The sequence below is a fragment of the Condylura cristata genome, unplaced genomic scaffold (genome assembly GCF_000260355.1).
Source record: "Condylura cristata isolate star-nosed mole 26May11 unplaced genomic scaffold, ConCri1.0 scaffold00017, whole genome shotgun sequence".
Lineage (NCBI taxonomy): Eukaryota > Metazoa > Chordata > Mammalia > Eulipotyphla > Talpidae > Condylura > Condylura cristata.
The window spans coordinates 27983755-27992796 of record NW_004567118.1 but is presented as its reverse complement, the minus strand read 5'-3'; positions in this window follow the sequence as shown (position 1 = coordinate 27992796).

Here is a 9042-nt window from a genome sequence, read left to right as displayed (position 1 = left end):
TTAATAAATAAAAAAATTATAAAAGAAAAATCTGCTAGACCCTGCATGCCCTTTACCTGTCTCTCTGAACTCACACCTCTTACTCTTCCCATCGTGGTCCCCAAGTTCCCATCAGGTTGGCCTCCCTGTTCACTTTGCACGTACTTATTTCCTCTGCCTAGACTGTACCCTCTTCCTCCCCCAGGACCCCATTGCTCACTTTCTCTCTAAGCTCTGTTCTACTTGATCCTTCTCAAGCACTCCAAATCCTTTGCCTAAAACCCACCTCCCCTCCTCTGTCCCCTACTCTGTGTTATCTGTGTCCTAACACTTACTACAATCCTGTTGCTGTTATTCAGTCCATTTGTACTTCTGTTAAAGGGTAAGGAGAGGGTCACCGTTGAACCCCCAAACCTGCCCATTCTAACTAGGTTCTGCCATTGGCTGCATCAAGGCAAAACAAACAAGACCTTTAATGGAGAGGAACTTTAATACAATTAGTGTGCAATACAGAAAAGACAAAGTATATAGTTTCTAAATCAAACACCCAAGGTTACCCATCTCCTCATGGGTAAAAGTCCACCCAAAAGGGGTTGGCCCAAAGCAAGGCCTGAAAGCCCGCAACAAGTCTAAAGTACCTTTTGTGGTGGTGTTGGGGGACCCTTAGAAAAGGGTTAGAAATGGCCACACAAGTCTGGGAGGAAAGAGCAAAATCAAAATCAAGATATAAACACTGTCGTAGTCAACTTCCCTCTGGCTCTCTCACCCACATCTGTTTCAACCAGTTAAGGCCAAAGAAGCAAGAGCCGCTTCTCCACATGTCTCTGCTCCATGTGCCCCGCTCAGGTCTCCTGGCTCTCCACCCTGCTTCCTTTCTCTTCGGTCTCCTCTCTAGATTCTTCTCCCTGCTCAGCTCCATCCTCTTTGGGTGGGGCAAGGAATCGAAAACCTCACCTTTTCCTGGGGACCCCCTGTTACACTTCTACCATCATTTTGAGATATAGGACTAGACCTTTCCAGAGGATCCTAAATGCATCCTGTTTTATTTCCAATTCTTTCTGAGAATGTGTTCAACTAGTTTGGCCTTAGTAATACATTTAGACTAAATTTCAAGTGGGTGAGATAGGGTAGAGGGGGTTATTCTAGAGAGGGTCTGCCAATTTTTCCATCAACTCTCTGTGTGTGTAGAGGTGTGGAGCCTACCAGCACATACTGGACAGGGGTCAGGGGTGCTGAGTGTTCAGTAGTGGAGTGAGCAGCCATGTGCTGCTGGATAAATCATTTTCCTGCCCTCAGTGCCAATAGCATCTTTGTGGAGAAACAATCTTAAGGAAACGGTTTGTATTTCAGTCTGAAAATAGTGTTGTTGTTGTTTTTTTAAAGATTTATTTACTTATGCATACAGAACTGGAGTACAGGCTAGAGGTGCAGGGGTGGTGAGAGGATTCACCAGAGACAGACTGGGGAGCAGAACAGGCCGACTGACCAAGTACACTGCTGAGGGGAACAGCAGGCAGGTCAGGAGAGGTCTCCTGTGCCATGAGGGTCACCTCCGGGGCAGGGATCGAACTCGTGCTGAAATGGCTTTAGCTTCTTAGTGCTGTGCTTTAACCTGCTGTGCCACCAGGGAGGACCCAATAGTGTTTATTTAAAAAAAAAAAAAGATATTTACTTATGCATACATAACTGGGGTACAGGCCAGAGATGAGGGAGCAGTGAGAGGATTCACCAGAGACAGAGTGGGGAGCAGAACAGGCTGACTGATGAAGTACACTGCTGAGGGGAGCAGTGGGAGAGACAGAGAGGTCTGCTGCGCCATGTGGGTCAGCTCCCTGGCTGGGGATCGAACTCTGCGACTATCTGCGACTAGCTTTGTAGCACTGTGCTCCAACCGGCTGCACCACCAGCTAGGGACTGAAAATAGTGATTTTAATGATCACTGATCACCTTTTTTCAAATTATTGGGGATATTTCAAATTATTTTTCATCACCTAAGTCACCTTCTCCCAAACCTGTCTGTGTCCTGTGGCCTTTCACACACCAGCTCCAGATCCTCCAACATACCCCCACCCCCTGGCGTAACTCCAGTATCACCTCTAAACTTTGAGATTTCACAGAGGGGACTCCCTCCTTCAGATTCGGTGTAAAATGTTAAATGAGCTGAGCCCCAACTCTGGGCTCAACGGCCCCCCACTATTTCCTCCTCTCAGAGAATCGTCCTTTTCTTTACACTTTTGTTTCCTTCCTCGGGGGCCAGTCTTCTATCCATGACAAAGCCTCCCCCTACAGTGACCCATTTTCTTTATTTTAATAGCGTTCAGGGTGGGACCTTGTCAAAAGCTTTTTGCAAATGAAAATAAATTACATCTGCTGGTTCCCCTTATCCACAGGCATTTTCACCCCTTCAAAGAGCTCTGGTAGATTAAAGGATTTGGCGGATTTGGGGTTTGTATGGGCTTCTATGCCCAACTTCTGAATCCTCAGCCAAGAAACCTGCAAAAGGGAGGCCTGAACTGACGATGCAAATAAGCAACACTGAGGAAATGGACAAATCTCCAGAAACCGCACACCCTACTATCCTTCCAGGCTTTTCGAAAATTGTCATGTCTCCAGAAATCCCGCTGGGGGAACTGGGATCCCTTGAGCAATCCTCAATGAGGCTGATAAGGCCTCTAGAAGCCTTGACATGAGAAGATACCTGCCATTCTTTGAGCGGAGGGATCTGGGAGTGAGTTCTGAGGATTGTGAGTATTAAAGGAACAGAAAAATGAACAAACCCTAAACTATTACCTACTGAGCATTGACTCTGTGCCAGTCTCTTTCCTTTCAGATGCATCTTTTAAATTACCTTTAAAAGCCTGAAAGGTAAGTGTGATGACCCCCATTTCACCCTGAAAACTGATGACCCGATGGGTAAAGCAACCATTCAAGATCAGACAACTAGTGAGTGGTAAATTGAAATTAAGGTGTGTTAAAGGCAAGATTTTTCCATTTCTGAAAGAAACAGTCAAGCCAGGTCATACTAACCCTTCTGGAGATGCCAGGATCCCCTCTGCAGTTACAGTTTCCAGCCTAAGTTGGGGAACCTTAAGGGTCTGGCTCCTTAACTGAACCAGATGTGCCGAGATGATGCCCCAGGCCACAACTCAGACTCCTTCTCTTGTCTAAAGGTTGTTAGGGCCTATTTCTCATTAGCCATGCCTATCAGGCTCATCAGAGCCCCAAGTCTGGATCCAGACCATTGTGGGTCAAATCCCTGCTGTCTACTCACCAGCGATCCTCAGAGAACTACTCCTCTGTGTCTCAGTTTCCTGCTCTTAAAGTGGAGATAATAATATACCCATCTTCTAAGGTTTTATAAAGATTATGGTTAGTAATTGGCACTAATGGTTAGATGCATGCTTGGTACCTAGTAAGCATTTAAAAGTAAAATCCATGGTTCATGCTCCAACTGAAGACCCTGCTGGTCATCTCATTTCTCTCAAGAGTTTCCTTGTTCTTGTGTAGTCCATCCTCAGAAAGCGTTCACCTGTGCCATTTGGCGCCCCCTTCCCAGCATAGCTCCTCCTCTGCATCCTTGCCTACCTTCATAAGTACCCAACCAGCTGGCCTCCCCTGCTGCACCTCTCCCCTGCTGCCCCCTATCCCCATTCAGTGGGGCTGTTATCCCAGACTTCGTATCATATCACCAATACCCAGAAGGGGAAGCTGTTTTCTTACTCAATCCCCACTTTCATGGAAACATCACTGTTACCTTGCCCCTTTTGGCCAGAAGCACACAACCACTCCACCTTCTACATCGTATCCTTGGAGTTATCGCTCCACTGCATTCACTCTTCTCAAAGACACCAATGCTCAGGTCAGTCTTCACCTCTGCCCAAGCCCCAGTGCTGACGCTGAGTGCCTGATAGTCAGGTGGACAGTCCCCCTTGGGTGCTTCGACCTCCTTACCTCTAGTCATCTTTACCTGTGTTTCCCAGCACAGTGGGTCTCATCATCACCCTCACTTGTTCTACCTCTGGAATCCTCAATCTTGACATTCAGTTTTGGACCACAATCTCCTCAATTATTTACAACCATGTGACTTCTTCCAGCTTCTGTTTTTCCTTTTTTTTAAAAGATGTATTTATTTATGCACACAAGATCTGGGGTGCAAGCCAGAGGGAGGGGAGAGGATTCACCAGAGACAGAGGGGGGACCTGAACAGGCAGATCTACTGAAACACACTGCTGAGGGGAGCAGCAGGGGAGACAGGAGAGGTCTGCTGGGCCATGTGGCTCAGCTCCCTGGCTGGAGATGGAACTCATGGTGCAGTGGCTGTGGAGAGCTTTATAACACTGTAGCTTAACCCATTGTGCCACCAGGGAGGGCCTTCATCCAGCTTCTTGACTCCCCTAGACCAGCTCTGTCAGATAGTTCTGTAATGTTGGGGTATTAGTTATTGGTTCTACCAAATCAAGGTCAGCTGAAGATCTAAGCTTTACATTTCATTTAATTCACCTAGTTGAAGTGGAAAGAGTTGCCTATGGTTACTGGCTACGGTCAGCAATGCTACGGACCCCAGCCTCCATTTTTCTCTTCCTTGCATATCCTCTCTTTGCATCCATTTCTCTTTAGCTTCGTCTCCAGGGTCTATCACTTCAGTCACCATCTTCCCTTGGCCTATGTCTCACCTTCTGGAATAAACCCCATGTTAGATTAACAATACTGCTTTAATACTGCTTTTTCTAGGTCTCCATGGGGGCTACTGAGCACTGCTGGGGAGGATGAGTGTCTCTCTTTCTCATAAATGTTCACTGATCTCAACAGGACCTTGAAGTCTGCCCAGCAAGCTATTCTCTTCTCTGTAAGGACCCAATCAAGCATCATCTTTATCCTTAAAAGCCAGATAGTCCCACCCATTTCCCCTTTCTTCTCAGCAGATGGTCTCACTTCCTATCCCATTGAAATAAACTCTTCAGACCACCTCATCATCAGTTTTACAAGGCTAATTTTTATCAGTTTTCAACCTCTCACCTACCAACTCCTTCTTATCAATGTTTAGGCATGTCCAATAGCCTTATCTTATAAACAACAACAAAAAATCCCAAACCTTCCTGGATCCCTTCTCACCTTCATTCTATCACCCTATCTCTTTCCTACTGCTTGCTTTCACACTTCTTGAAAGTTGTCCACACTTGCTATCTCCTCTTTCTCACCTCCTTTTACTCTATAACCTGAGCAGTCTGGCTTCTGTCCCCCACCACTCCTCTGCCACTGCTACTCAAGGTCACCAATGACTTCCTCCCGGCTTAATCTAAAGGATTGTTTCAGATCTTATCTTGACCTTGAAGGCATGTGACATGCTCCTTGCCCCTCCTTCATTGGTTTCTAGAACACTGGAGTCTCTGGTTTTCTTCCTTCTCCTTTGCTACTAAGTTTTCTTGAAACTGCCATATTCTCTTCTTCCTTGGGTGAACCATAGGGCTTGGCAGGTGAGGCTGGGCGCCAAGAATGGAGGTTCCCCCTCCCAACACATTCCTTACAGAAACACCTGGGAATTTGCTTTCTCCTCCAAGACCAGCGCTGTTGTATTTTGAACTCCAGCTTGTATGGTAGATCCTGCTGCTCTCAGCCTGACATGCCTTTGTGGGCATGTATTTATAACCCACCCCCCTTTGCCAGACTCTGGGACAACACTGGGACATCTGTGTTTTTCATTTGTTCCCTCAGAAGGCAGTATGCTTTAGGAAGGGACACTGACAAATTAGAGGTTTTGGGAGAGGCTGCGGAGTAGTCAGAAAACAGTGTCCTCTAAAAAACTGTTAAAAGATCTGGGACCATCTTGCTGAGAGATGACGGAGGACTGATCTAAAACACTGGAGGAGGCCAGGGCCTTGGTCTGGGCTGCTTGGTAGGGCTGAAATTGAACTGGCTGTAGAAGTGACAGGGAAGTGGGTTCTAATGTAAGCAGATAAGTTCTACTATGTCCTGGAATGTCCCAGACCTCCAGGAGATAAGAGGCGTTGATCCTACCACCAGAAATACTAGACAGAGTAATCTTAACCTGTAAGTGACCACAATAAAGGTTCACAATACCATTGCACCCCTCCTGAAGACCTCTGGCTTGAGCTCAGCTGGCAGAGCAGAGAAGCTGCACTCCAGGGAGGGCAGTTTCAAACTTGCTGCCAGCAAGACCCGTCGAGTTCTGCAGACAGAAGCAAACTAGCACAAGGAAGGCTTGTAGCGCACTGGATGATGCAGTCTGGTAGATTACCTAAACAGACCCACGTCTGGTGGGCAGTGACCAGGCACCAGATCTTGCCTCCTTCACCCCCCTCTTTGCCAGAGGGCCCTGGCTTGTGTTTTGGTGTCCTGCCATCCCCTTGTATTGTGGGCCATCATCCTACTGCCCCCAAGCAGCTAGCTGTTGGGACTGCTATGGGGATGTTGTTGAGGATGTTTGCTCATTACCTCACACTGTGTTCCCTTTATGAGGCCCTCCAGGAGAAATTCCTGTCTGATTTTAGTACCAAGAATAGTTGTAATTCTCTTGAGTAATAGGTCTGTTTTTATCTCATAGACACAGGGAATTGTGTAACCAACATGGTCTCCTTTTCAGATTGGCTGCAGGAAACCTTAGGGACAAATTTGTGGCCCACCCACAGGAGATGAATGGGGCTTTCCAGGGGGCATTTTAGCTTTAATGCCATTTCTCCTTGGTCTTTCTGCCTTCCTTAGCTTTTCTTGATTTTTACTACACAAACTTGAGAACATACAAGCAAAAATAAATAACAATCACCTGTATTCTCGTTCTCCATAAAAAACCACAATTAACAACGTTGCATTGTTATGCAGTCTTTAAAAATAATTAAAATGAGAGTGTACTGTGCATAGTGGTTTTTTGGAGTATAGTGTGTTATAATTTTCCCCCCATCTTATAATGCCATGAACATCATTCCATAAAATTAAATGCTCTTTTTTAATATTAAATTTCTATAATGACGTAGTTATTTAATACTAATAGCTAACATTTCTAACATCCAGCTTCTTTTTTTTTTCAAAGATTTATTGTATTTATTTATGCATATAAGAACTGGGGTGTAGGCCAGAGGTACAAGGCGTTTGGGTTGAGAGGGTTTACCAGAGACAGAGTGGGGAGCAAAACAGGTGGATTAAGTGAAATACATTGCTGAGGGGAGCAATGGAGGGACAGGAGAGGTCTGCTGTGCCATGTGGATTAGCTCCCTGGCTGGGTATTGAACTCATGCTGCAGTGGCTCGGAAGCTTCATAAGGTTAAGCTGAGACTTAACCTCTTGTGCTACCAGGGAGGCCCCTGCTTCATTTATACTTCCATATACATATATATATATATATATGTATATATATGAAAGTATGTCCATATAGATGATACAAGTACAGTAAGTATGTTGAATCATAATGTAAGCTATACTGTTCATAAGTGTTAATTCAGTGATGTTCACAAACCTATGAATTAGATTTTATTTTTCAATGAGGAAACCAAGGCAAAGAAAGGTGGAAAACTTGCTAATGCCCCATGCTGTTTTCCAAAGCATGTGCTGTGCTGCCTTTCACAGTGCTGTTGGATTTTCCAGTTTGAAATGGTTAAACGTTTTATCTCCTTCACCTCCCATCCTAATCTATGCTGCGTTACCATCTTTTAAGTATCCTTGTATACCTGAAATCCACTGAGCCATAAGGCAAGGCATAAAAACAGTGAGAGGTAAATGACACAAGAAGGAAAAACTAAAGTACTATTCTAGGGGAGAGGATGAACTCAGACTGTCTTGCCATGGAAGGGACTTATTTCCTGGGGTTATAGTAAACTGGCTGGGGTGGTCCTCTCTCAGGAAGGCATTCTTCTAAGGAGACTGAACTGGGCCAGGGGAGCCTTGAGGCCCATTCTTAGATTCTCAGTTTATGACAATGCCAGTAAGACAAAATAAGACAATGGAGATAGAGCAGCAAGTCAGTCTTTGGGACAGACGCAGGACCCCGGACTTCCATCTAGGTATACTAGTAGCTCACTCCTTGAAAGCAACCAAACAACAACAAGCAATTCAGCTCCAAACTCTCAGCCCAGTGCATTTTTACCCCAAAGCTCTTGGGCTGCTGCTCCAAGATGTTCAAAGGATGGCAGAACTATCGCTAATCTAGTTCTTTTGTTAAGGTGGCCCATAATGAGGTAAACAAGAAGCTGAGTAGTCCAGAGGACGCCCTGTGAGACTGACTGGGTGGGATTATCCTGCAATCGATGGTTACTGGAGCGGAGATCTTGGGGGGAGGTTTCTTCACCTCCTACTACCTGAGCTTCCCCATCTGCAAAATGGAGTTCGTGCCTACTTGCAAAGCTCTTGTCGGACTGCTCCCAGCCTGAGGTCACCAGAATCCTCTGAGAGAGGCTGTAGTTTCCTGCTGGCGAGAAAGGAGCCATGTTCTCCACGGACAGACCCACCCCCCATCGTGACAACGATGGGGGGTGGCGGAACAGACCCTTCTCATCAGACCCCAAGGGCTTGCGGGCGCAGGGGAGGACACGCAGAGGTTACATCCTCCTCCTCCTCTTCACTATTCTGAACTGTCCGCCCACAGAGGCAAGGCCCTGTGCGTGGTGCCACTAGGACCATCAGGCTGGGACAGAGGAAGGCCCGACCCCGGCGCAGCAAAGAAAACAAACACAGATGTGTTTGGCTAGGACCAGGAGGGAGAACACCCCCACCCCCACCCCCGCCCCTTACTGTGCTCCCTCTCCCCCCGTGCTCTCCCTGCTCCCGGAGCTGAGGGCTAGAGAAAACCTGCGGGGCTCTCGGGGCAGCGCGGGGCCGGGACTGGGCTGACAGTCCCTTGCCGGCCCCACCTCCCTCCACGGGGTGCGCGCGGAGCCCAGCCCCCTCTCCGGGGTTTCCCCGGGCGCTCTCCTCGCTTTCTCTTTGTCTCTGTTTCTCTTTCTCGGGCTCCCGGGTTGCCACCCGCTAGCACTCTCGCCCTCTTAGTGTCCCCGGCCCGCTCCCCTGAACTTTCTTCTTTCCCGGGGTTAAAACTTTGCTCGCGAGCGGGCGGCT